At 44.2% G+C, this 27,204-nt stretch overlaps 1 pseudogene; it reads right to left on the minus strand.

Annotated features, from left to right (window-relative positions):
• Positions 1-7,002: 7,002 nt before the first annotated feature.
• Positions 7,003-8,074, minus strand: LOC100388305 (ribosome biogenesis protein NSA2 homolog; annotated as a pseudogene).
• Between the last annotated feature and the right edge of the window lie 19,130 nt (positions 8,075-27,204).

The raw sequence follows: 27,204 nt of genomic DNA on the forward strand, positions 1-27,204 counted from the left end.
GCAGTTTGAAAGATGAGAAAATGTAGGCTGACATAGTTGACGTATTTTGTCTGATGCCTTATACTCAAGGTGGCCTTACTTTCAACCCTAATGATTTCTCTAAGTGCAATTCATTTCACCTTCTTCCTGAATGTTTCCTTATCTCCCACCCCACCGTCCCCCCCACCATTTTGGATATGGACTCTTGCTCTGGCGCCCAGCCTGGAGTGCGGTGGCATGATCTTGGATCACTACAACCTCTGCTTCCCGGGTTCAAGTGATTCTCCTGCCTTAGCTCCCCGAGTTGCTGGGATTACAGGCGCCCACCACCATGCCCTGCTAATTTTTCTATTTTTAGTGCAGATAGAGTTTGACCATATTGGCCAGGCTGGTCTCGAACTCCTGACCTCAAGTGATCTGCCTGCCTCAGCTTCTCAGAGTGCTGGGATTACAGGCATGAACCACCTCTCCCGGCCTCTTTATCCCTTTTATGGAGAGGGTCGCATGTGTATTTTGTGGGGCAGTTGTGAGGATTGAGATTAGCAGATTATGTCTAAAACGGCCTAATTTAGTAAGCACAAAATAATCCATGGTCATTAATGACAAACTCGTGTATGTCAAATCCTGATAATTGTTTGTGGAAGGGAACGAATCAGTTTTAAAGGAAAAAGCAAATGAATTTCAGACAAGTTCACAAGTCAAACGAGTCTTTCTCATGTGTAGGCCATTTCTCTGATACTCGTCTCTTAAATCCAGATAGGGGCCCAGTGTGTTGGCTCATACCTATAAACCCAGCACTTTGGTAGACTAAGGCAGGAGGATGGCATGAAACCAAGAGTTTGAGACCAGCCTGGGCAACAAGATGAGACCCCCATCTCTACAAAAAGCAAAAACATTTAGCTGAGCATGCTGTTGCATACGTGTGGTTTAAGCTACTTAGAAGGTTGAGGAGGGAAGATCGCTTGAACCCATTAATTCAAGGGTGCAGTGAGCCAAGATTGTGCTGCCGCACTCCAGCCTGGGTAACAAAGTGAGACCCCATCGCTAAATACATACATACATAAATAAAACTGAGATAGAACTGTGTACCTTGCCAATTTCATTTCTCCTCTGTGGCTCCACATTGCCTGAATGAATAAGTCTAGATCCCTATGTAGGGTCACATTCTGGGTTGTTCCAGTCCAGCTCCAATTTACTGAGTCAGACCCATATACTCTCTCTGACCTTGACCTATACTCCTACAGGCCATGACTTGGGAATTCTACCAGTAGGTTAGTTTGCTCAGGCTGCTGTAACATATCTCCATGAACTGGGTGGTTTAAAATGACAGAAATGTATCCACTCACAATTCTGGAGGACCAAAGTAAAAAATCAAGACGTTGGCAGAGTTTGTGCCTTATAGGGTTTGAGACACTCTATTCCATGCTTCTCCTAGCTTCTGATAATTGTCTGTACTCGTGGACATTCCTGTTCTGTTAGAGGCATCACTATTCTCTGCCTCTGGCATCACATGGTGTTCTCTCCCTGTCTGGCTCTTCTCCTCTTGTAAGGACACCAATCATATTGGGGTAGGGTGCATCTTAATTGCCTCATCTTCTGACCGGATTACATCTGCAAAGTCCCTGTTTTGAAATAGATCACACTAATGGGTTCCCCAGGATAGAACTTAAATATACCTTTTTTGGGGGCACATTTCAACTCATAACTATTCCCAAAACAATTACACTTCCAGGTATAAACCCTAGATATCTTCTCCCAATTTTTTTTTTTTTTGGAGACAGTTTTGCTGTTGTTGTTCAGACTGGAGTGCAGTGGTGTGATCTCGGCTCACCGCAACCTCCATCTCCCGGGTTCAAGTGATTCTCCTGCCTCAGCCTCCAGAGTAGCTGGGATTACAGGCATGGGCCACCACGCCCAGCTAATTTTGTATTTTTAGTAGAGATGGGGGTTTCTCCATGTTGGTCAGGCTGGTCTCGAACACCCAACCTCAGAAAATGCGCTCACCTCAGCCTCCCAAAGTGCTGGGATTACAGGTGTGAGCCACTGCGCCCGGATTCTCACACATTTTTAAGGCTGTCAGTGAAGCATTGTTTAAAAGCAAAACAGAGAACAACCTAGTTGCCCATTGATGGAGGAAGAGATGGATGTTCTGTTACAGACTCATGATGGAGCATTACAGAACTACTAACATAAATGAACTCAATAGATATCACCGTGATTAGACCTCAAAAACAAAAAAAAGTTATAGAATTATAATATGGTGCCACTTGAATAAAATTTTTAAAATACATGAAACCATAACATACATTCATTCATAAATTTATGTAAACATTTGAAAAAGTTTGCCAAGGATATAGTTCAATACAGGATTAGGAGGGCCTGAGAGAGTATTTGCTTTTGTGGAGGGAAGGAGACAACTTTGTCATATTTGCTTCATAAAAATTACAGGTAAGAGGCCAGTGCGGTGGCTCACACCTGTAATCCTAGCACTTTGGGAGGCCGAGGTGGGTGGATCACCTGAAGTCAAGAATTCAAGATCAGCTTGGCCAGCATGGTGAAATCCCATCTCTACTAAAAATACAAAAAATTAGCCAGGCATGGTGGTGGACGCCTGTAATCCCAGCTACTTGGGGAGCTGAGGCAGGAGAATTGCTTGAACCTGGGAGGCGGAGGCTGCAGTGAGCCAAGATCGCACCACTGCACTCCAGCCTGGGCACCGAGCAAGACTCTGTTTTTTTTTTTTTGAGACGGAGTTTCGCTCTTGTTACCCAGGCTGGAGTGCAATGGCGTGATCTTGGCTCACCGCAACCTCTACCTCCTGGGTTCAAGCAATTCTCCTGCCTCAGCCTCCCGAGTAGCTGGGACCACAGGCACGCACCACCATGCCCAGCTAAGTTTTGTATTTTTAGTAGAGACGGGTTTCACCGTGTTGACCAGGATGATCTCGATCTCTTGACCTCGTGATCCACCTGCCTCGGCCTCCCAAAGTGCTGGGATTATAGGCGTGAGCCACCGTGCCCGGCCTAAGACTCTGTTTTTAAAAAAATAAAAAGACAGATAAGATGAAAATTGTCACCGTTTTGGGGTTGAGTATTTGTTACACTGAATTCTGTACTTTTCCGTGTGTGTATGTGTGTGCATATACTTTTTGTGTGTGTATATATGCATACATATATATGCTAATTTGAGTTCCTGATATGAAAGGTGGATTGGAAGGAACAACCCTACAGGTGGGGAGACTAGGTAAAAGGAAGGCTGAGACAAGAATCCAGGCAAGAAATTCTGATTGCCTGAGTTCAGGCAGAGGTAACAGCGATGGAGAAAACGTTACAACAGATCTGGGGCATATCAAGAAGGTAGAATCAGACGCATTTGGTGATTAGATGCAGAGAGAGGTAGAAAAGGAGTCAGAAATAATTCCCAATGCATAGTTAAAATTGGGGTTGTCTGCAATTAACAGAGACCCCAAATAATTGACAACATAAAATATATCTTTCTCACATAGAACTCTGGAGATAAGCAGTCCAGGGCTTGTGTGGCATTTCTGAGCCACTGAGTCCTTAGGAAGTCAGATCCTTCTAGCTCCTCACTCTGCCCTCTCTAAAGTGTGGCTGACTCCCTCCCAGTGGTCCAAGATAGTAGCCATAGCTCCAGCCATCATGTCTCCATTCAAGGCTGCTGGAGTGCAAAGTGCAAAGGACAAACACCAGTTAATTTTTAAAAGAGTTAAAATATGGGCCAGGTGCAATGGCTCACGCCTGTAATCCTAGCACTTTGGGAGGCTGAGGCAGGAGGACTGCTTGAGTCCAGGTTGAGACCAGCCTAGGCAACATAGTGAGACCCTGTCTCTACAAAAAAAATACAAAAATTAGCCTGGCATGGTGGTGTGCACCTGTAGTTGCAGCTACTTGGGAGGCTGAGGTGGGAGGACTGCTTGAGCCGGGAGGCAGAGGTTGCAGTGAGCCGAGACTGTGCAAGTGTATTCAAGCTTGGCCAACAGAGTGAGACTCTGTCTGGGGGGAAAAAAGTTAAAATAGGGGGAGGTAGAGTGTGGCAACAAAGATCAGATGGAGCAGAGAGTGAGCCGGGGAGCACAGAGGAGGGAGGGCCCAATGCCAGCTGTGGAAATCAGGGAGGCCTTCATGGGGCAGGTGACATTTGATTTGAACTTTACAGGACAGTGGTAATGTGGTACGTGGAGGAGGAAGGAAGGAAGGAAACGACATGGCCTGTGACCCTCCTGATTATCTTCCTTGTCCTGGCTATCTATCTTCCAATCTCCCTCCACCTCCCTCTTCTGTGCACCTGCTCCTTCTGCCCAGGCTTTTTCACCTGTGCACCTCAGACTTCCAACCCTACTATTAATTACTCGGATTCACAAATCCTGCATTTCAGGTTGTGGTCCTGAGCCATGGGTTCTTTACGCCATCCACCTGCTCTTGCAGTCTCAGGAGCAAATGACAGCACTCCTTCCCCCTCGGGGTAAACCACCATGTCTCCACTTCTCTGTATTTTACAATATGGAGTAAACACTCATGAAAAAATCACCAGGCCAGATGCAGTGGCTCACGCCTGTAATTCCAGCACTTTGGGAGGCTGAGGTGGGCAGATCACGAGGTCGGGAAATCGAGACCATCCTGGCTAACGAGGTGAAACCCTGTCTCTACTAAAAAAAAAAAAAAAAAAGAAAAATTAGCTGGGCGTGGTGGCACATGCCTATAGTCAGCTACTTGGGAGGCTGAGGCAGGAGAATCACTTGAACCTGGGAGGCCTGGGCAACAGAGCAAGACTCCGTCTCAAAAAAAGAAGAAAAATCATCAGTTTTTTTTATTTTTGAGTGAGACTCCAACTCAAAAAAAAAAAATCATAAACCTTCTTAAAACGTTATGAGATTTTTTTTGCCATTTTTTTTCTTTAGCTCTTCAACTTCATCAGTGTTAGTATATTTTATGTGTGGCCCAAAACAGTTCTTCCAGTGTGGCCCAGGGAAGCCAAAAGATGGGATATCCCTGTCTTACATTGTCACCTCCGGACAGCTATAAAGCATAGATGTTGCAAAACAATGAACTTTGTCCTCAGGAAACACAGGCACATGTAGACCTAGGATTTTAATTTAAAACCATCTTCTAGATATTTAGTGAAGACCCTTTCCCTCTACTGTTTCTCTTCTCCCTTCACCGTTCCAGGGACTAAGTACAGGACTATGTCTAGCTCCAAGAGGTCTAGGGACAAAGGTCTCTCCCAGAAGACAGGCCTTCCTAAAAACTAACAAGAACATGTTTATAAAGGGATTATTTTCCTTCATCTACTTTTAACATACCTTGAGCATTATAAAATATTTGTTATTTAATGCACAGCAACAATAACTAAAATGCACATATAAAACAATGTTTAGGCCATCTGAACTAATCTAACTCATGGGCATAGAACCCTTTTCTCTGAAAACTTTCTCCTTCCCACCACCCACTACCACCCAGTGAGCAGTCAGCATACCCTCCAAGATGTCAGCTGTAACAATTCCATCCCCAAAATGCAACCACTCCTATGAAATTAAAAACAAAAACTTGAAGGGTGTTACTTTAGCCCTTTTCTTTCAACATATGTTGCGCTTTTTTTTTTTTTTTTTTTTGAGGTGGAGTTTCGCTCTTGTTGCCTAGGCTGGAGTGCAATGGTGTGATCTCGGCTCACTGCAATCTCCGCCTCCTGGGTTCAAGCAATTCTCCTGCCTCAGCCTCCTGAGTAGTTGTGACTACAGGAATGTGCCACTACACTCAGCTAATTTTGTACTTTTAATAAAGATGGGGTTTCTCCATATTGGTCAGGCTGGTCTCCAACTCACGACCTCAGGTGATCTGCCTGCCTCAGCCTCCCTAAATGCTGGGATTGCAGGCATGAGCCACCTTGCCCAGCCTATGTTGTGCATTTTTAAACATCTAGGAAGATGAGATGTTCAAAATAGGACTTAAGTTTTTCACTATAGACAGAGTACCTTTGAGTAAACGGTGCACATACATAGCAAAGGCTATAATTTTAATATGTTTTCTAACTAGGGACATTCTGGCCTAGAACCCTACCTCTAACAACCCGGGGAACAAATATAAGCATCTGTAATGCTTAGAAGGGATATTTATTTATTTTTGAGATGAAGTCTCGCTCTGTTGTACAGGCGATTCTCCTGCCTCAGCCTCCCGAGTAGCTGGATTACAGGCACCCACCACTATTCCCGGGTAATTTTTGCATTTTTAGTAGAGAGGAGGGTTTCATCACGTTGGCCAGGCTGGTCTTGAACTCCTGACCTCAGGTGATCCACCAGCCTCAGCCTCCTAAAGTGCTGGGATTATAGGTGTGAGACACCATGCCTCAGCTTTCCAAAGTGCTGGGATTACAGGCATGAGCCAAACGGAGCCTGGACTATTTTTTTCTTTCTTTCTTTTTTTTTTTTTTGGAGACGGAGTTTCAATCTTGTTACCCAGGCTGGAGTGCAATGGCATGATCTCGGCTCACCGCAACCTCTGCCTCCTGGGTTCAGGCAATTCTCCTGCCTCAGCCTCCTGAGTAGCTGGGATTACAGGCACGCACCACCATGCCCAGCTAATTTTTTGTATTTTTAGTAGAGATGGGGTTTCACCATGTTGACCAGGATGGTCTCGATCTCTTGACTCATGATCCACCCGCCTCGGCCTCCCAAAGTGCTGGGATTACAGGCGTGAGCTACTGCCCCTGGCTTTTTTTTTCTTTTAAAAAATTTTTTTAAAAAGACTGGTCAAGTGCAGTAGTGAGATGGGGGAAAGAGTGCAACAAGGAGTTTGCTTTGTAGCTGACAGTGAACAATCAGCTGAGATAACTCACCACCTTCGGACCAGCCTATATTTTATTTTATTTTTTTCCATTTTAATGTTTATAATTTAATAAATCTCTTGATTCCAGACGTGTATGGCTGTTTTGTAGTATTCAGAAACATTACAGTAATGGCAGTTTTTTCAATTGGTGTGGAGTCCTCGATAATGATATATGAAGTTGCTGTCAAACCAGTAAGACTGCATTTATGCATCCACCATTTTCAGGATTGTTTGTAACCCGGGCATATTTACCCCAAATAACTTTGCGTCCTTGTGTCATAAGGCCCAATTTGCTCACATCTACCTCAATGACAGTACCTTTGGTAATAACACCCAAAGTTGTATATGGTGGGGATGAGGGATTCTTCTTTACACCAACTATTGGGAGGCAAAAGGTGGCTTCAGTTCAGGATGTGTTACGTGGGCTTTCTTGAAACGCAAGCCAACTGGCCTGATGAATCTTCCATATTTAGGTGGTTTTCTTGTAAAGCCATCTCCAACAAAGCAGACTTTAGAAACCATCCTCTTCCATGCCTTATTCTTTCTCTTTCCTGTTTGAATAACCTTTTTTTTTTTTTTTTGAGACAGAGTCTTGCTCTGTCACCCAGTCTGGAGTGCAGTGGCACCATCTTGGCTCACTGCAACATCCACTTCCCGGGTTCAAGCAATTCTCTGCCTTAGTCTCCCAAGTAGTTGGGATTACAGGTGCCTGCCACCACGCCCAGCTAATTTTTGTATTGTTAGTAGAGATGGGGTTTCACCATGTTGGCCAGTCTGGTCTTGAACTCCTGACCTTGTGATCCACCCACTTGGCCTCCCAAAGTGCTAGGATTACAGGCGTGAGCCACCATGCCTGGCCCTCGAATAACTTTTAATACTTCTATTTCTCCCTGGGCACATACTTTAGGCAGAGGGACTTCCCATTTTCCCTCCTCTTTTCATTTCTGTTTAATCATATTGGAAAGTGCTTTAGCTTTCTGTCCAGCAGATAGGGAGATACTGCTCCCTGTGGAGTCTTTTCATCATTCTTTTGTTTGGTGTTTCTCTTTTCATGCCTCTTGATAGTCCCTTTTCATTTGTATTTTCTCAGCATGGCACTGCTTATGGTAAAGCTTAACCTTCAGACCAATCATTTTCTTCGCCTTCTTTGAACGTTCCTGAGCCTCTGGACTTTCCTTCTGTCTCTTTTTCTCATGGTAATCCAAATGGTATCCACAGTGTTTACAGTGTAATTCAATATATTCATTCTGTGGCATGGTGACAGCTGCAGAGCTGCCAGAGGAGGCCCCTGGGGTATGAAAACACTCTCAGTTTTCAGGTCTCAGAGACCCACGAGCCAATACCGTGCAGGCCAGGACAAGAAAACTATTTTTCATTTATTTTTGTTTTTTAGCTATTTTTATTATTATTATTTTTTGAGATGGAGTTTCGCTATTGTTACCCATACTGGAGTGCAATGGTATGATCTTGGCTCACCGCAATCTCCTGCTTCTGGGTTCAAGCAATTCTCCTGCCTCAGCCTCCCAAGTAGCTGGGACTACAGGCGCTCACCATCATGCCCAGCTAATTTTTGTATTTTTAGAAGAGATGGGGTTTTACCTTGTTGACCAGGATGGTCTCGATCTCTTGACCTCGTGATCCACCCCCCTCGGCCTCCGAAAGTGCTGGGATTATAAGCGTGAGCCACCGCGTCGGGCCATTTAATTCTTAAGAATATTTATTTATTTATTTGAGATGGAGTCTTGCTCTGTTGCTCAGACTGGAGTGCAGTGACACGATCTTGGCTCACTGCAATCTCTGCCTCCCTAGTTCCAGAGATTCTGCTACCTCAGCCTCTTCAGTAGCTGGGATTACAGGCGCCCACCACCATACCTGGCTAAGATTTTTTTGTATTTTTAGTAGAGATGGGGTTTCACCATGTTGGCTAGGCTGGTGTTGAACTCCTGACCTCAAGTGATCCGCCCATCTCGGCCTCCCAAAGTGCTGGGATTACAAGAGTGAGCCACCTCACTTGGTTCTTCTGTATTTTTAGTAAGCTCCCAGGTGAGGTCAGTGCTGGCTAGTGGACCACATTTTGAGTATCATAGATCTGGTTCATGCCCTCTTTGGCAGTGGTGGCTCATGTTTGTAATCTCAGCACTTTGGGAGACTGAGGTGGGTGGATCACCTGAGGTCAGGAGTTCGAGACCAGCCTGGCCAACATGGTGAAACCCCATGTCTACTAAAAATACAAAAAAATAAAAATAAAAAATAACTTGGTGGTGGTGGCATGTGCTTGTAATCTCAGCTACTTGGGAGGCTGAGGCAGCAGAATCTATTGCACCCGGCAGATGGAGGTTGCAGTGAGCTGAGATCCCGCCATTGCACTCCAGCCTGGGCAACAGAACAAGAGCTAAACTTTGTTTCAAAAAAAAAAAAAAAGTCTGGTTCATGTCCTACCAGCCATCTATAGATGTTAGACTGAGTCCTGAGACAGGAAACTCATGTCTCAAACTCCAGATTTCCCACAATATGTATAGAAAATTATGAGGCCCAAAGAGGGAAATGTTGCTGAAGACCACACAGCAAAACGGGTTTTGAGACTAGACACAAAAGCGCAGATGAAGCCTATATTCCCATATCAATTTCAACACCAAATATAAACATCTAAGAGGACCCCTTGATCTGGACCCAGCCCTGAGCCGCTTCTGTGGCCTGTCCGGGAATCATCTTGGGGCTTTCACTCCATGCCCAGGCTATAGGATGGATTCTACAATTCAGCCTTCAGGCTACAGGAAGAAAAAATCGGGAAGTTGCTCCCAGGGCCAGAACACTGAGAACCACCAATCCCTGAACAGCATGACACAGCCCCCAACACAGACACTTATTTAAATTGTGTAAGGCGCAAGTGTGTGTGAGGTGCCCCTGTAGACATGGGTGGGTGTGTGTGTTCGAGTAGCTGACCTTGGAGGGTGTGGACTTGGGGTTATTGCGTTTGAGCATGACGTTGTCGTTTTTTGCATGTGTGTGTATGTGAAAGTCATTGAGTGGCATGTGTCTCTGTGCAGGTGTCTGTGTATGTGCCTGTTTGCATGCCTGTATTCTGTGTGGGAGGCATGAGGAATAGTTGTGTGTCAGATTGCAGACCTATCGGGCCAGGACAGTGGAGGCTGAGTGAGCCAGGGACAGGGATGCTGGGTATCCTCAGTGGCCTCGTGGGGCATGGTGCTGGTTGAAATGACTGCTTTTTCTTTTCTTTCTTGAGATGGAGTCTTACTATGTTGCCCAGGCTGGTCTCAAACTCCTGGGCTCAAGTGATCCTCTTGCCTTGGCCTCCCAAAGTGCTAGGATTACAGGCATGAGCCAACATGCGTGGCTGAAAAGGACTGCTTTTATCTGGAGCAGTAGCCCTTCCTTTGGACCAGGGTCTTTTGTATCCCCACAGCCCTGCATTCCATGCTCAGCCTGCTCCCAGGGAAATGCAAAGCCTCAGGAAGAACTGAAGGAGTCCTGGGGGAGGCACTGTCTTGCCCCCAGCAGCCTGGCCCAGGAAGAGGCAGGAGGGGTCATCGCTGGTGACTGTTCCTCCTCATGGTCAGAGAGCATCTCCTGAACCCCCCACAGAACATACTGGTTTCTGGCTAGCTGCCTCTCTGGAGACCTGTCCCATTGGCTCACAGAGTGTCTCCAGATACTTTTCCGTACATGTGAAATTATTCAGAAAAAGTACAACCAGGCTGGGTGTCATGGCTCACACCTGTAATCCCAGCACTTTGGGAGGCTGAGGCAGGTGGATCACCTGAGGTCAGGAGTTCGAGACTAGCCTGGCCAACATGGCAAAACCCTGTCTCTACTACAAATACAAAAATTAGCTGGGCGTGGTGGTGGGCGCCTGCAATCCCAGCTACTTGGGAGGCTGAGGCAGGAGAATCATCTGAACCAGGGGGTGGAGGTTGCAGTGAGCCAAGATTGCACCACTGTACTCCGGTCTGGCAACAGAGCAAAACTGTCTCAAAAGAAAAAGAGTACAACCACAAAGCCTACCTGATAATTACAAGGAATTTAATAAATAACTAAAAAAATTCATTATAGTGGTGTCCATCTGTGGCCCCCGCTTTGCAGCCCCTGCGGGGGTGTCCTGATTGCCCTTTGTTCTGCCTCACACTCAGACCTTTCACCAGAAGAACCCCAGTTTCCTTGCTGGCTTGGGTCATCACAGCAGGAGCTACAGGTTCTCAGCTGGCCCTGGGTTCCTGCTGGCTACTTGCGGGGATGGGGAACAGAGCAGCAAATGTGCTGGTGAGTTCCAGGGTGTGCCCTACCCTGTGCCAGGGCCTGGGGAGGATAGAAGTACTGAGTGTGGAGGTTCTAGGAGCTTAGAGTGGAGGTAGGTTGCTTTTGACTGGGGAACTGGGAGAGGTGCATGGAGGAGGTGGTGTTTGAGCAGGGCCTGGAAGGAAGAGCCGGAATTTCAACATCATCATCTGTACTTCATGGCCATAGTGTCTGGAAGGGCTGGGCTGGGCACAGGTATCTTCCCCATTCATGCCTGTGACCACAAGTCCCAGATGGTGAAGTAACTTACCCAGGGCCACGTGGATCACCTCTGCCAGCCTTGCCGTTCAGATAAGTGTCCTATTATTTTTTCCGATCATTTTTCAATCAGTCCTGCTCCTCTGGCAGCCTGTGCTGCATCCACCCTGTCCTGTTCAGGGGGTGAGGACCAGGCATCAGCACCAACCAGGGCTGAGGCATGAGGGCCTGAAGATATCCCACCATGGATTCCAAATGTATGTCCTCCTCCTGCCTCTCCCAAGACCTGACATGCCCATGGTTGAGTCATATTTGACTTATCTATCCATCTCCCTAAAGCCAGAGATCCAAGAGTCATACTTGGTCTGTCTGTCTGTCACTTCCCATGCTTCCCAATTCATCTCCAGAACATGTCTGGAATGGTAATGTTTCATGAAAGGGTTGTGTATGCAAAGCAACCCCCAAAGGCTGAAGGAACCCCCAAACCAAAGAGGGAGGCAGACAAATCTAGTTTTTCCTGTATAAGGAACTGGGGGAACTTAACAGAAACGTGGTCTTGGGCAGCAGGCAAGACAGGCAGATTTTTGCACACAGCCCCCCAGGCCCAGGGCTTACATCTTGGGGGAAAAGTCTGCAGGCTATGGGAGGAATGTGTAGGTGCTCCTGGACATCACAGCTTATGACTCTGCAACAGCATTCGGGTTTTTTGTTTTGTTTGAGGAATTGGTGAAACTTACAATGAATAGATGTTTTTACAGAAAGAGTAATACATCAACTAAACATTTTAGAGGCATTCCTAGACTTGGGATTTATCAGGAGTCACATGGTGGATTGGCATTTAAAATAAAGCTATTCTTATCTCCTCAAGTAATAATAATGACAGTAATGACAAAGACTCATTCATTCATTTATTCCTCACAGTGATGCTATGAAGTTGGTGCCCAAGATCCATAGCCAGAGAGGAGCAAAGTGGGGATTCAGTCCCAGCCATTTCCTCCTCACCCCCTGCTTTCTCCATCCGCATGGCTGCCGTCATCAGCGTTCTTTTGGGCCACACCCAAAGCCCCTCAATGGACTGCATGACTCGTCTCACTCATTCAGAACATTCCCCATAGAGCAACCAGTGGGATCCTTCTAAAACAAGCAGCCATTCATCTCTCCCTTGCTTAAAACCCTCAGAGGCTCCCTAGTGCCCTCAGCCTTGAGTCTAATCTTCTCCATGTAGCCCACATAACTTTATGTAAATCCATGTAACCCGTGTAACTCCACATAATTTCAGGAGGCCCTGGGAGATCTGCCCACCGACAGAGAGAAGCAAGTGCCAGCCTCCTCCTATGAGCATTCAATGCCAGTAAGTTCAACCATGTCCAATGGGGCCCTCAACTGCCTTGGTGTCCCCTCCCTGCTGTGTGCCTTCACTCTCAATGGTCAACCATTATGTGCTGAGAGCAGAAGTAGCCACCCTAGGAGATGCTGAAAAACAGGGCAATTATGAAAGTATACACTGCATCTGCCGCAGGGCTATGAGCAACTTGAGGGTGGGAACGGTGATTTGGGGTTCTCTAAGCGCAGTGACAAGTGCTACTAAATTCAAGTGCAACTGCTAGAGATTGCAGAACAGACATCAAGCTTGGGATGGCAGGAACATCTAGGCTGAGCCTAGAAAAACGAGTAAGAAGTTCATTAAGCAGAAAAAGGACAGATGTTGCCAGACGGAGCAGCACTGGTCAAAGCTAGAAGACATCAAAGAACAAGGTAGTACAGTCAGAGTCTAGATGTTCGCAGGTAGGAGGTGGGTAAGAGATGTCCCACCAGCCTGATGAGGTTTTATGTCTTTCTTTTTTGAGACGGAATCTCCTTCTGTCTCCCAGGCTGGAGTGTAGTGGCATGATCTTGGCTCATTGTAACCTCCACCTCCCTGGCTCAAGTGATTCTTGTGCCTCAGCCTCCTGAATAGCTGGGATTACAGGTGCATGCCACCATACCTGGCTAATTTTTATATTTTTAGTAGAGAGAGGGTTTCACCGTGTTGGCTAGGCTGGTCTTGAACTCCTGGCCTCAAGTGATTTACCCACCTTGGCCTTTCAAAGTGCTGGGATTATAGGCATGAGCCACCATGTCCAACCTTTTTTTTTTTTTTTTTTTTTTAAATAGCGGTCTTGCTCTGTCACCCAGGCTGGAGAGCAGTGGCAAGATCATAGCTCACTGAGGGGATTCAGATAAACCCCAGGCCTGAGTCAGCTTGCAGAGTGTGGAGAGCAGGGAGAGACATGCAGTCAGGCTTGAGGCTTTACTGGGAGAGATTCTCTGTGCTCAATAGGATTTTATTTTTAAATGTTTACCTATTTATTTAGAGATGGATTATGAGACTGGTTAACTTTTGTTTTTTGGTAGAGACCAGGTTTCACCATGTTTCCCAGGCTTGTCTCAAATTCCTGGGCTCAAATGATCCGCCTGCTTCCCAAAGTTCTGGGATTACAGGTGTGAGCCACTGCACCTGGCCGAAAGTTAGGAGTTGAACTCTGCCTTCCTAACCACAATTTGGAGAAATAGAAACCAGTATACGAATTCACAACATTTAATTCCTCCCAATAGTTCTGTTTAAATCATGCTAATGTTGACTAAAGGTAAAACATCATGCTTTTTTTTTTTTTTTGAGACAGTCTTGCTCTGTTGCCAGGCATCAGGCTGGAGTGCAGTGGCACAATCTCAGCTCACTGCGACCTCCACCTCCCAGGTTCAAGCAGTTCTCCTGCCTCAGCCTCCCAAGTAGCTGGGACCACAGGCACACATCATCACACCCAGCTAATTTTTGTATTTTTAGTAGAGACGGGATAGTCTTGATCTCTAGACCTGGTGATCCGCCCGCCTCGACCTCCCAAAGTGCTGGGATTACAGGCTTGAGCCCGGCCAACGTCAAGCTTTTAAGGAATTAAAGATAGTAGCTGGGTGTGGTGGCTCACGCCTATAATACCAGAACTTTGTGAGGCTGAGGTGGGTGGATCATGAGGTCAGGAGTTCAAGACCAGCCTGATGAAACCCTGTCTCTACTAAAAATACAAAAATTTAGCTAGACATTGTGGTGCATGCCTGTAATCCCAGCTACTTGGGAGGCTGAGGCAGGAGAATCGCTTGAACCTGGGAGGCGGAGGTTGCTGTGAGCCGAGATTGCACCACTGCACTCCAGCCTGGGTGACAGATCGAGATTCTGTCTCAAAAAAAAAAAAAAAAAAAAGAAAAAAAAAAAGAATTAAAGATAGTTTTATTCAGAAGTCTTACTGAGGGCTAGAAAGCGAAGCATACAACCTGGGAGCGGCCTGTTAGAGGTGTCCTATCAGACTGCTCCAGCAGTGCTTTAGGCCACTGCTTATACACAGGTGGCAGAAGTTCAGTACATGCAAAATCACATCCAGGCCAGGCACAGTGGCTCACGCCTGTAATCCCAGCACTTTGGGAGGTCAATGCGGGCAGATCACTTGAGGTCAGGAGTTCGAGACCAATCTGGCCAACATGGCAAAATCCCATCTCTACTAAAAATATAAAAAATTATATATTTTTTTGGTGGTGCTGGACATGGTGGTGCACTCCTGTAGTCCCAGCTACGCGGGAGGCTGAGGCAGGAGAATCGCTTGAACCTGGGAGGTGAAAGTTTCAGTGAGCTGAGATTGCACCACTGCACTCCAGACTGGGTGACAGAGTGAAAAAAAAAGTTGCATTCAACGTGTTCAGAAGTTACACTAAAGCAGAATCACATCAAAGTTTGGATATAAGAGTAGATCTGGTTATAGCTTATAGAAGCATAACCACTAACCCTATCAGACATTATCTTATGTGTAGGAAAAGGCAAGGCAAGATCATTTACCTTTAAAAAAATTGATTTTTGAGAATGGGCCTTGCTATGTTGCTCAGGCTGATCTCTAACTCCTGCCCCCACAATTCTTCTGACTTGTCCTCCCTAAGTGTTGGGATTACTGGTATGAGCTACTGCACCTGGCCTCATTTATCTTTTAAGGAATGCAGTGACTCAGGTGAGAGATGTGGAAGGCTGTGTGTGCAATCCTCTTCTGACTTTAAGACATTCTTCTTGAGAGCTGTATTTTATCACAGAGTCAGCGGTTCAAGCAGAAATGAGCAACTACGGCCTCTTAACACTTGCTGCTTTGTCTCACACTGAGCACCTGAAAGAGCTCTAAAAGTAAGAACAAAGTTTGACTTCCAACTGGAAGCTATTCTCCTGCCTTAATCTAAGCCATGGTGTCTGGCCCACTTCCAGGCCCAGGGCTAGCTCTTTCCTTGCTTTTGTGAGTTGAAGTAGACCCTTTCACATAATTTCATGTAACCTTAAATGAAGGTTCTTGTGGATGTTTTAATTACTAACTCCATCTTTGAAGGAGTTTCTAGAAAACTGTGTCTGGCAAGGAACACAGATCTCGCTCTGTCCCCCAGGCTGGAGTGCAATAGTGTGATCTTGGCTCACTGTAACCTCCGCCTCCTGGGTTCTAGCAATTATCCTGCCTTAGCCTCCTGAATAGCTGGGATTACAGGCACCTGCCACCACATCTGGCTAATTTATTATTATTATTATTTTTTAAGAGATGGGGTTTTACCATGTTGGTCAGGCTGGTCTTGAACTCCTGACCTCAGGTGATCCACCTGCCTCGGCCTCCCAAAATGCTGGGATTACAGGCATGAGCCACCACACTCAGCCCTTAGTTTGAAGTTAGATGTAAAGTAACTCTGACTCAGGATTCCTTTTTCACATATGCTACTGCTGGCCACAGGCTGTTATCATCAACACATCGATATGTGCTTGAGTTGTATTAATAAAAGGATAAAGTTCTAAACAGTAAAAGTGATCGTCTCACTCTACTTTGCCTCGGTCAGACATCTCCTGTGGTACTAAATTCTTTTTAAAATTTTTTAAAGTTTAATTTTATTTTTTTAAAACCAAACAAGCAGGAGTGATATGGTTCTAAATTCTTACCATGACATTTTAACAGGCGGAGTTTGCAGTGAGCGGAGATCGCACCACTGCACTCCGGCCTGGGCGACAAAGCGAGACGCTGTCTCAAAAACAACCAACCGACCGAAAGAAACAAACAAAAACAAATAAAAAACGAAGAGTGCACAGTTTATTGTATTTATTAATCTTTTTGAGAGTGTGATCATTTTCATATAACTTTAAAAAAGTATATGTGGTATTGCAGCATTTTAGGTACGATTGTGATCACAGAGAACTGCATTTTATACAATACCAAAACGGCATTTTATACGGTACCTTTGAGAATTCACGTTGGCTGGAATTCCGAGTTTCATTCCATTCAGCTATGGCTTGTCTTTGGTAGGACAATTTCTATTTAGTACTTAGCAAAATTCTTTGTGTCATTTGACTGGATTTTATCAGTAAAAAGAAAAAAATTGGAAGTGACACTATATTCCTCAGAGAACTGGACATTCTTGTTTTTCCAGTATTTTAGAAAATGCTGGAATGGGAGAAAGAATGGGGTCTGGAATCAGACACATCTGGCTTGGAATCTCCTTTCTACTACTAGGTAATTGTATGACAATGGAGAGGTAATTACTGCACTGAAAATCAGTTTCCTGAAGTGAAAAAGGAAATCAAGTTATGTCACAGAGCCTGGCGTGAGCAGCACTGTCAACTCCAGCTCTTTGTGGGTTGTGGATGTGTTTCCTGGATGTGTGGAGTTCATCCTCCCCAGCTGGCACCCTGCTTGACAATGAGGTCTGATAGGTACTGCCACTGAAACTGTTACTGAATGTGCTAGATCTGTGACTTCTGTGTTTAAAACAGGAAGTCAGGAACAGATAGCTGCAAGATCCTTTTGAACCTTGAGATTTGGTAGTTCAGATTTGGACATCTTGTGCAGGGTGGCATGCGCATGAGTATGTGTGTGTGTGTATAATAGGCACTCCTATAGAGAAGGTAACAGGACCCTTGATGTGAATGAGGGCGGGAGTGTGTACCTGTGGTTGCACGGGGAAGACGGCCCCTGACTAGATGTTTTCTGATCCAGCCCCTGCCCCCATCAACAGTTCTCAGGGCCCTCTAGTGTTCTGTGAGCTTATTGCAAGGTGTTACAGAGGTGGCCTCTGCTGGTTGTAGCGTCTCTAGGCAGTAGCTGCCATCTGGTGGTAGAAGTCTCAGGATGCTTCATGCAGAATGCTGGCTGCAAGGGCTGAGCTTTTACCCAGCTTCTCAGTAAGCCAGATTCTGCTTTTCAAAGAGAATGAGTGATTTTACCAGAAAGGAATTTTAAAAATGTATAAATGGAAAGAGATAGATGTATTCTAGAGTAAAATGCGTGTCATATTTATTTATTTGTTTATTTTTATTTTTTTGAGATGGAGTTTCACTTTTGTCCTCCAGGCTGAAGTGCAATGGTGTGATCTTGGCTCACTGCAACCTCCACCTCCTGGGTTCAAGCGATTCTCCTGCCTCAGCCTCCTGAGTAGCTGGGATTACAGACATGTGCCACCACACCTGGCTAGTTTTTTTTGTGTGTGTATTTTTTAGTAGAGACGGGGTTTTATCATGTTGACCAGGCTGGTCTTGAACTCCTGACCTCAACTGATCAGAAATTTATTGTTTCACAATTCTGGAGGACAGAAGTCTTAAATCAAGGTGTTGACAAGGCTGGTTCCTTTTTTTTTTTTCTTTGAGACAGAGTCTTGCTCTGTCACCCAGGCAGGAGTGCGGTGGTGCAATCTTGGCTCACTGAAACCTCCACGTCCTGGGTTCAAGTGATCCTCCTGCCTCAGCCTCCCAAGTAGCTGGGATTACAGATACTCGCCACCACACCCAGCTAATTTTTGTATTTTTAGTAGAGATGGGGTTTCACCATGTGTGTCAGGCTGGTCTCGAACTTCTGACCTCAGGTTATCCACCCTCCTCAGCCTCCCAAAGTGCTGGGATAACAGGCGTGAGCCACCGCACTTGGGCTTAAATGTTTAACCAAGTTGGGCATGGTGCACCTGTAATCCCAGCATTTTGAGAGGCCAAGGCCAGCGGGTCACTTGAAATCAGGAGTTTGAGACCAACCTGGCCAACATGGCGAAACACCGTCTCTACTAAAAATACAAAAATTAGCCAGGCATGGTGGCTTATGCCTGTAGTCCCATCTACTTTGGAGGCTGAGGCAGGAGAATCACTTGAACCCAGGAGGTGGAGATTGCACCACTGCACTCCAGCCTAGGTGACAGAGTGAAATTCTGTCTCAAAAGATAAACAAACAAACAAATAAATAAAACATCAGGCCAGGTGCAGTGGCTCATGCCTGTAATCCTAGGACTTTGGGTAGTTGAGGTGGGAGGATGACTTAAGTCCAGGAGTTTGAGACCAGCCTGGGTAAAGTGTAGAGAGCCTATCTCTACAAAAAATAAAAAAAAAATCTAAACACACCACGTGTTTATGTATAAAGTATGAATCTGATCCACAAACAAAGGTGTGAAAGACGGATGCCTTTATTGTTAGAAACAGTTACTTTCTTTGATTTTGAACGCACATCTTGAGAGGTTGGTTGAAAATTGCAACCCCCGCTTCTGAGAGTCGTATTGCATGTTATGCTTTTGGGATTTGATGAGGGACATTTGGTCCTTGGTCATCCCTTCTTACAGGGGATCTTTGAGATGTGCGTGTTTTCTGGCCCTTTAGGTGGTCCAGCATGCTCAGCACATGGGGCCCAGCCAACCCTGCCCCTGTATCTGTTTGCATAGATGTGTCTCTGACCTGGCCTCTCTCAAGTTCTGCAGCCTTTTGGGTATTGCTGCCAGAACACAACCCTCCTCTTTCTCTTCCTCCTCCAACTCTACCCTCAGCAACCTCTTTTCCTCCTTTTCTCCTCTTTCACTCAGCCTAGAGGAACTTCTTTTTTCTTTCTTCTTTTTCTTTGAGATGGAGTTTCACCCTTGTTGCCCAGGCTGGAGTGCAATGGCGAAATCTCGGCTCACTGCAATCTCTGCCTCCTGTGTTCAAGCGATTCTCCTGCCTCAGCCTCCCAAGTAGCTGGGATTACAGGCATGTGCCTCCACGCCCAGCTAAATTTTTGTATTTTTAGTAGAGACAGGGTTTTTCCATGTTGGTCAGGCTGGTCTCAAACTTCCAACCTCAGGTGATTCGCCTGCCTTGACCTCCCAAAGTGCTGCGATTACAGGCCAAGATGCCCTAATGTGTCCATACTTCGGAATCATCTTTTTGCAGCTTAAAATTTGAATTAAAATGTCAGGAGCATTTGCAACATGTCTGATTTCTACTTTGTGTTGCTTTTTTTCTCCCAAGGCAATGAACAATAGGATCAATCATTCACTTGTCTCCATGGAAGAGAAACCGGAAAAGCATGCCACAGAAATTCCATGGAGAGATTTCAAAATGTTATCCTGTTGTATTTCGCCTTCTGGGAAATCTTTGTGGCAATGATGGTGGCCTAAATGTATGTCTATGTCAACTTCTGAGCCAAATTCCAAAACAACCGTCATTACTTCTCCAGAGTGGAGTAGCAGGTGGGCACTGGAAGATGTGCTATGTTTTGTGTGTGTGTGTTTGTGCGTGTGTGTGTTTGTGTATGTCCAGGGATTAAGACAGTTGGGCTATGTCACAATCAGATGGAGAGAGCAGACACACAGTTTGGCTTCTTCTTGATCTGTGAGACTTGGGACTAGAAGCAGAGAACCCTAGAAATGAAAATACTGGGTCTTTTTGCCTTGGTTACAGAGAGCATATGGAAGGAAGTACTTCTCATCCTCCTTCCAAAAAAACCTTAAAGGGACAGTTAGGGCTTATTTATCTGTGATGCTCAGCTCCCATCTGCCTGCTGGAATTACCCCTGAATCCCTCTGAGGAAGAGGTTTAGTGTTTTTTAGAAATGGTAAGCATGACTGGGCACAGCGGCTTGTGACTGCAATCCTGGCATTTGGGAGGCTGAGGTGGGAGTATTGCTCAGGTCGGGAGTTTGAGACTAGCCTGGACAACCTAGTGAGGCCCTGTCTCTAGAAAAACAAAAAAAGAAAATGAGCCCGGTCGTAGTCCCAGCTACTCAGAAGGCTGAGGTGAGAGGATGGCTTGAGCCCAGGAGATTGAGCCTGCAGTTCATGTGACTGCAGTTCATGAGTCCAGCCTGGAACCACAGAGCGAGACCCTGTCTCAAAAACAAACAAAAAAAGCTAAGTGTGAGACAAAGTTTTTGAAGACAACTTTAAAAGCCCCTCCCCCTTCTAGGTATTCTTCTGGAAATTTTAGAGAATTGAATTTTGTCCATCACATTCTAACAAAGCTTCATTTTGTCTTCCTCCTGTCTTTTTGTTGACAATCCCAAGGTAGCTCAAAGGTTTTAAACCACTCGGTAGCACTTTTTATTTTTTCATTTTTTAACCTTGTTTCAGCCTAATACATGGTCCTCTCATCACAGTGCCTATAATCCCATCACTGTGGGAGGCCAAGGCAGGTGGATCACTTGAGATCAGGAGTCTGAGACCAGCCCAGACAGCACAGTGAAACCCTGTCTCTGCAAAAAATTAGACGGTGTGGTGGTGAATAAACCTTGGCCAACTGTGACTTGGCCCTGGTATACTATTCTTTTAATGTATATATAATTCAGCATTTGACATGCTAAATATATGGTTTACCAAATACATATTTATTAAATATATATTTTCTTTATTAAACATATATTTATTTTCTTTAATAAATATATTTATTTATTTTTTGCTTTATTTGTTTATATTTTATTAAATATATAATTTAGCATTTGACAGGCTAAAATTTTGTTTAGAATTTTTGTATCGAAGTTCAAGAGGAATATTGATCTGTGTATTTCCCTGTAATGCTTTTTTTTCTGGATTTTAGTGTTAGAGTACTGTTAGCTTCATAGAATAAGGTGGAAAGTATCCCCCTCTCTTTAATTTTTGGAGGAGTATTAATCTCTTTATATTAATATATTTTATTAATTTTTATATTTATATAAACTATATTAATATATTAATCTCTTTAATATATTGGATTAGCATTATTTCTTCTTTAAATATTTGTCAGAATGTACTGTGAAGTTTTCTTTGTGGGGATGTTTTAAATTAAAACTTTAATTGCTTTTACAGAGACATGTTTTCAGTTTATTTTTTCTTTAATGAGCTTTGGTAATTTGTGTCCTTTAAGGATTTTTTTTTCATTTTGTCTAAGTATTTGGTTTGTTGCCATAAAGTTGTTTATTATATTTGCTTTTTATCTTTAACATCTGAAGAAATTTAAATGATGCAACTCTTTTATTCATGATATTAGTGATTTGTGTGTCTCTGTTCGTCCTTCTGGCTGGAAATTTGTTAATTTTATTAATCTCCTCAAAAGACTGGCGATTGGTTTCATTGTTTTTCTTTATTGACTCTTTTGTTTTCCATTTCGTTGATTTCCACTTTGACTTTTATTTTTCCTTTTTTTTCTACTTAATTTGGGTTTAGTCTTTCTTCTTAGTTTCTAAGGTGGAAGCTGAAGTTACTGATTTCAGACCTTGCTTCTTTTCTAATACAGGCACTAAGTTCTGTTAGTATTGCTTTACGGCACGCTATAAATTCTGATACGTTGTGTTGTCATTTTCATGCTGTTTGGAAAACTTTCTGATTTCCCTTTTGATTTTGTTTTTGACCCATGGGTTACTTAGATGTGTGCTATTTCATTTCCAAATATTTTGGGATTTTTCCAGAGCTCTTTCAGTTATTGATTTCTAATTTAATTTATTTGTGGGTGGAGAATATACTTTGTATGACTTGAATTCTTTTGAAGTAATTGAGACTCAATTTATGTTCCAGAGTAGGATTTTCTGGTGTGTAACTGTTTTTTTTATGCATTTGAGAAGAATGTTTATCCTGCTGTGGTTTAGTTGAGTGTTTTATAAATGTCAGCTAGGTCAAGTTGGTTCATAGCTGTTCAAGACTGTTCAAAGCTGTCCTTGCTGATTTCCTGCCCTCTTGTTATATCATTTTTTTTTTTTTTTTTCCTGAGACAGGGTTTATCTTTGTGACCCAAGCACTGGAGTCAAGTGGTGGGAACATGGCTCACTGCAGCCTCAACCTCCTGGGCTTAAGTGATCCTCTTGCCTCAGCCTCCTGAGTAGCTGGGACCACAAGTGTGTGTCACCATGTCCAGCTACTTTTTACATTTTTTGAAGAGATGGGGTCTCACTTTTTTGCCCAGGCTGGTTAAGAGCTCCAGGGTTCAGCTGATCCTCCCATCTTAGCCTTCCAATGTGCTATGATTAAAATTGTGAGCCACTGTGCTCAGTGTTCTATCCATTTTTGAGAGAGAGAGAGAGAGAGAGAGAGAGAGAGAGAGAGAGGTATATACTGAAATTTCCAAGTATAATTGTAGATTTGTCTATTTTTATGGACCACACTTTGAGTAGCAAGTATCTAGGTATTCCCTGCTTCTTGCTTCTCTGGGAAGCTTTTTCTGACCTCTCAGTTCACCCCAGAATGAAGTACATTCTACTTTTGCAATAAGAGCACTTAACAGTGTTTAACTACCTATTCATTATTCTGTCCCCCCGACTGTCTTAGATAACAGTGATTGGGTTTTGTTACATTCGTATGTGAAGGACTTGAGAAATATATATATAAATATTTCTCATATTTCCAATTTATATAAATTATATATTTATATATAATATCAAGACGGAGTCTCGCTCTGTCACCCAGACTAGAGTGCAGTGGCGTGATCTCAGCTTACTGCAGCCTCCACCTCCCATGTTCAAGCAATTCTCTTGCCTCAGCCTCCCGAGTAGTTTGGATTACAGATACGTGCTATCACACCAGGCTAATTTTTGTATTTTTAGTAGAGACAGGGTTTCATCATGTTGGTCAGGCTGGTCTTGAACTCCTGTCCTTAAGTGATCTGCCCACCTTGGCCTCCCAAAGTGCTGGCATTACAGGTGGAAGCCATCACACTTCTCCAACTTGAGAAAAATTTGATGATATAAGAAAGATATTTAGGGCTCAGCAAATGAACACGTGGCATAACTAAAATCAGAAATAAGAATTCAATGGAGTTAGGGAATTACTGCAAGGAGTGGTAATGAGAATCTAAAGATCTTAGAATGGAGCAAAAATTATTGGGGAGGGCATGACTTCTCACATGATGCAAAACAAAGAGTGAAAGCTGAAGAAAACATCTGTTATTGTTTTTGTTTCTTTTCTTTTTTTTTTGAGACATAGAGTTGCTCTGTTGCCCAGGCTGGAGTAAGTGGCATGATCTTGGTTCACTGCAACCTCCGCCTCCTGGGATCAAGTGAATCTCCTCCCTCAGCCTCCCAAGTAGCCAGAGTTGCAGGTGCCTGCCACCACACCCAGCTAATTTCTTGTATTTTTTTTTTTTTTGAGATGGCATCTTGCTCTGTTGCCTAGGCTACAGTGCAATGGTGTAATCTCAGCTCACTGCAATTTCTGCCTCCTGGGTTCAAGTGATTCTTCTGCCTCAGCCTCCCTGAGTAGCTGGGACTACAGGCACTCGCCACCAAGACCAGCTAATTTTTGTATTTTTAGTAGAGAAAGGGTTTCACCACGTTGATCAGGCTGGTCTCAAACTCCTGATGTGATCCTCCTGCTTCACCTCCCAAAGTGCTGGGACTACAGGCATGAGCCACCATGCCCAGCCTGTTATTGAGTTTTATTAGCAACTACTCAAATTAAGAGGGTCATATTGCTGATCCTTTTTCCCTTCCTTCCATAGGATCCAGGTAAAATATTGACTGACAGGCAGGAAGTGAGCATCACGTGAACATCCAGGGATCACAGAGATTACAAGGGCCTATACCCAGTGTTGTGGCCTGGCTGTAGTGAGTGAGGGATTTACTTTGTTTATAGTACCAGAAGTAGGAAATTAATGGGAAAATTAGGCATTATGGTTGGTGAAGAGAGCTTGGGGACAGAACCATTGGTGCACAGTAAGAGTGTGAGGACACATGAAAAATTCTAAATGGAAAAGAGGTTCCAAAACAAAACAAAACAAAAAAAACTAGAGGGGGTTGGTCCAGGTCAAAGCTTGAGAATGAGAAAAACCTGCCAGAGATGGTTTCATTTTAGTCTTGTGATGTAGGGAGGGGGCAGCAGGCTCAATGGGACAGAACTGGGCTCTGTTAGACAAGGTATAATCTTTAGAAGGGGTACATTCAACGTCATCCTGCAATAGTGACAGAATGAGGCTCTTTCAATGCTTAAAGATCCAACTTACAGAGCCAAGACAGATGGTGAGCAGCAATCACTGAATGAATGGATAGAAAAATGTAAACTTCACAGAGCATTTTATCTTCCATCTGTTTCCCTCTGCAATTTCAACTTGATGAAAATCCAAATTCTGTACTTTCCCTCTTCAGGCTACTCAGGTTGCCTCTGTTTTAGAAAGTTCCAGGCAGCTAGGTTGTTTTGGAAGTGACCTGTTTGCCCAAGATGTTGCGCTTAGAGTTTTTAAAGGTGGATCCCCTTGCTTATGTTGTCAGACTGTATTAATGTATTCCTACACTGGGCTTTGATTTTGCATGTACAGTATTTTCACGAAGAGATAGAAAGAATTCATTCAGTAGCTTTGTGCTCAAATGCTCTGCCTTAGCTACTCACAGACTCACTCCACTGGCATATTGATATATGATTTTATTGAGATCTCTGTCTAAGAATTAGCAATACAGATATAAATTGATATAGTCCTTGCCCTTAAGGAGTGCATCATTTAATAGGAAAGAAAATGAATGAATATTGCTTAATTATCTGTATAATAATTTATGATTTTCCATAAATCTGTGGGTTGTCTGTAGGCTTGCTGGGGCTCAGCTCGGAGATTCTTCTGCTTGTCTTGCTTAATGGCCTTTCAGGCAGATGCATTCAGCTTGGCTGGAAGATCCTATTTGGGTTCATTTATATAGCTGGTGCCTGAGTACTTTTCCCTGTGGTCTTTTTCTTTGTAGTGTCTCATCATTCAGTAGTCTAGTCCAAGTTTCTCTACAGGAAGGTGACTGGCTTCACCAGGGAGAAAGTGGAGGTTTTGGGGCTTTTTATTTATTTATTTAGAGACAGGGTCTTGCTCTGTCATGCAGGCTAGGGTGCAGTGGTGCAATCTTGGCTCACTGCAGCCTTGAACACCTGGGCTCAAGCAATCCTCCCACCTCAGTCTCCTGAGTAACTGGGACTACAGGTGCATGCCACCACACCTGACTAATTTTTGTATTTTTTGTAGAGACGGGGTTTTGCTATGTTGCCCAGCCTGGTCTCCAACTCCTGTGTGCAAGTAATCTGCATGCCTCAGCCTCCCAATGTACTGGGATTGCAGGCATGTGCCACCGCTCTTGGCTTCTTCTGGGCTTCTTGAAAGAGAAGATCAGAAATAGCATCAATTTTGCTGCATTTTATTGGTCAAGGAAAGTCACAGTACCAGTCCTGAGTCAAGAGGAAAGGTAATGAATTTAATGGGTGAAGTGGCACACAGTTATAGGCAAGGAGGGGATTGACAGCAAGTCTTTTTGGAGAATATCTCCCATAGATACAAATAAATAAGCCATAACTAAAATTTAGTGAGCACTTCTGTGTCAGACAGCAGGCCAAGTGCTTGACATGTATTATCTCATGAAATCCTCATTCATAAAATCCCCATGCTAGTGAAGTAGGAATCATTCTTATCCTCATCTTATAAGCAAGCAAATGGAAGCTGGCAGAGATTAAATAAATAACCCCAGGTCAAATGCCTAATCAGTGATGATGCCAGGATTCAAGCTCCTTGGAGTTTGATTTGTTGTACTCTGAGAGGGAGCTGACTGAACTGGTTAAGAACTCAGTCCTGTAGGCCGTCACACTGTAGTAAATGGTATGAGAGAGCGTTCAGAGAAGAAAGATCTCTTCTATTTGGGGGTTCAGAAAAGTCTTCAGAAAAGATGCCACTTGAGTTGCCTCCCAAAGTGCTAGGATTACAGGTGTGAGCCACCTCGCCCAGCTCTTATTTATTTAATATTCATTATAGAAAATTTAGACAGCACTGATAAGCAAAAAGGAAAACTCCATTTCCAACATCCTCTAGAAAACGATTTAAAATAGTTTGGGGTTTCTTTCTATTGTTCTCTCCCTCCATCTCTCTCTTTCTCTCTCCCTCTCTCAATTTACTTTCCCTTAATTGTGTGTGTGTGTGTGTGTGTGTGTGTGTGTGTGTGTAGCAGAGAACGATGCTTTAGGACATCAATCTAAGTCATTAGATATTTTGTACTCTTCTTTCCTCCTTTTTTTTTTGAGACAGGGTCTCACTCTATTGCCCAGGCTAGAGTGCAGTGGTGTAATATGGCTCACTGCAGCCTCAGCCTGCTGGGCTCAAGCCAACCTCCCATCTCAGCCTCCCTAGTATCTGGGACTGCAGGAGCACGCCACCACCTCTGGCTAATTTTTGTATTTTTTTTTTGTCTTTTAAATTCTTCATTTTGTGACCACTTAGTTTTTCGAACATACAAATATTGGGGAACAACACACACCGGGGCCTGTCAGAGGGGTAGGGTCAGGGGAGGGAGCGCATTAGGAAAAGTAGCTAACGCATGCTGGGCTTAATACCTAGGTGATGGACTGATAGGTGCAGCAGAATAATATTGCATACGATTACCTATGGAACAAACCTGCACATCCTGCCCATGTACCCCAGAGCTAAAACTAAAATTAAAAATAAAAAAAGAATTAAATCAACTGTATATATTAGCATGCTTCCAGTCACAGCAGCAAACAGCCACCTTCTCCCCACTATCCCTAGCCTCTGTCTCGCCAATGAAAACTAGGCCCCTACTCCCCCACTGCCCAGGATCTGCAAGCTGCGTGCCCATGAGTTTCAGTGCCTATTTGGACTTTCACATCAGAG

The sequence above is a fragment of the Callithrix jacchus genome, chromosome 20, assembly GCF_049354715.1.
Source record: "Callithrix jacchus isolate 240 chromosome 20, calJac240_pri, whole genome shotgun sequence".
NCBI lineage: Eukaryota > Metazoa > Chordata > Mammalia > Primates > Cebidae > Callithrix > Callithrix jacchus.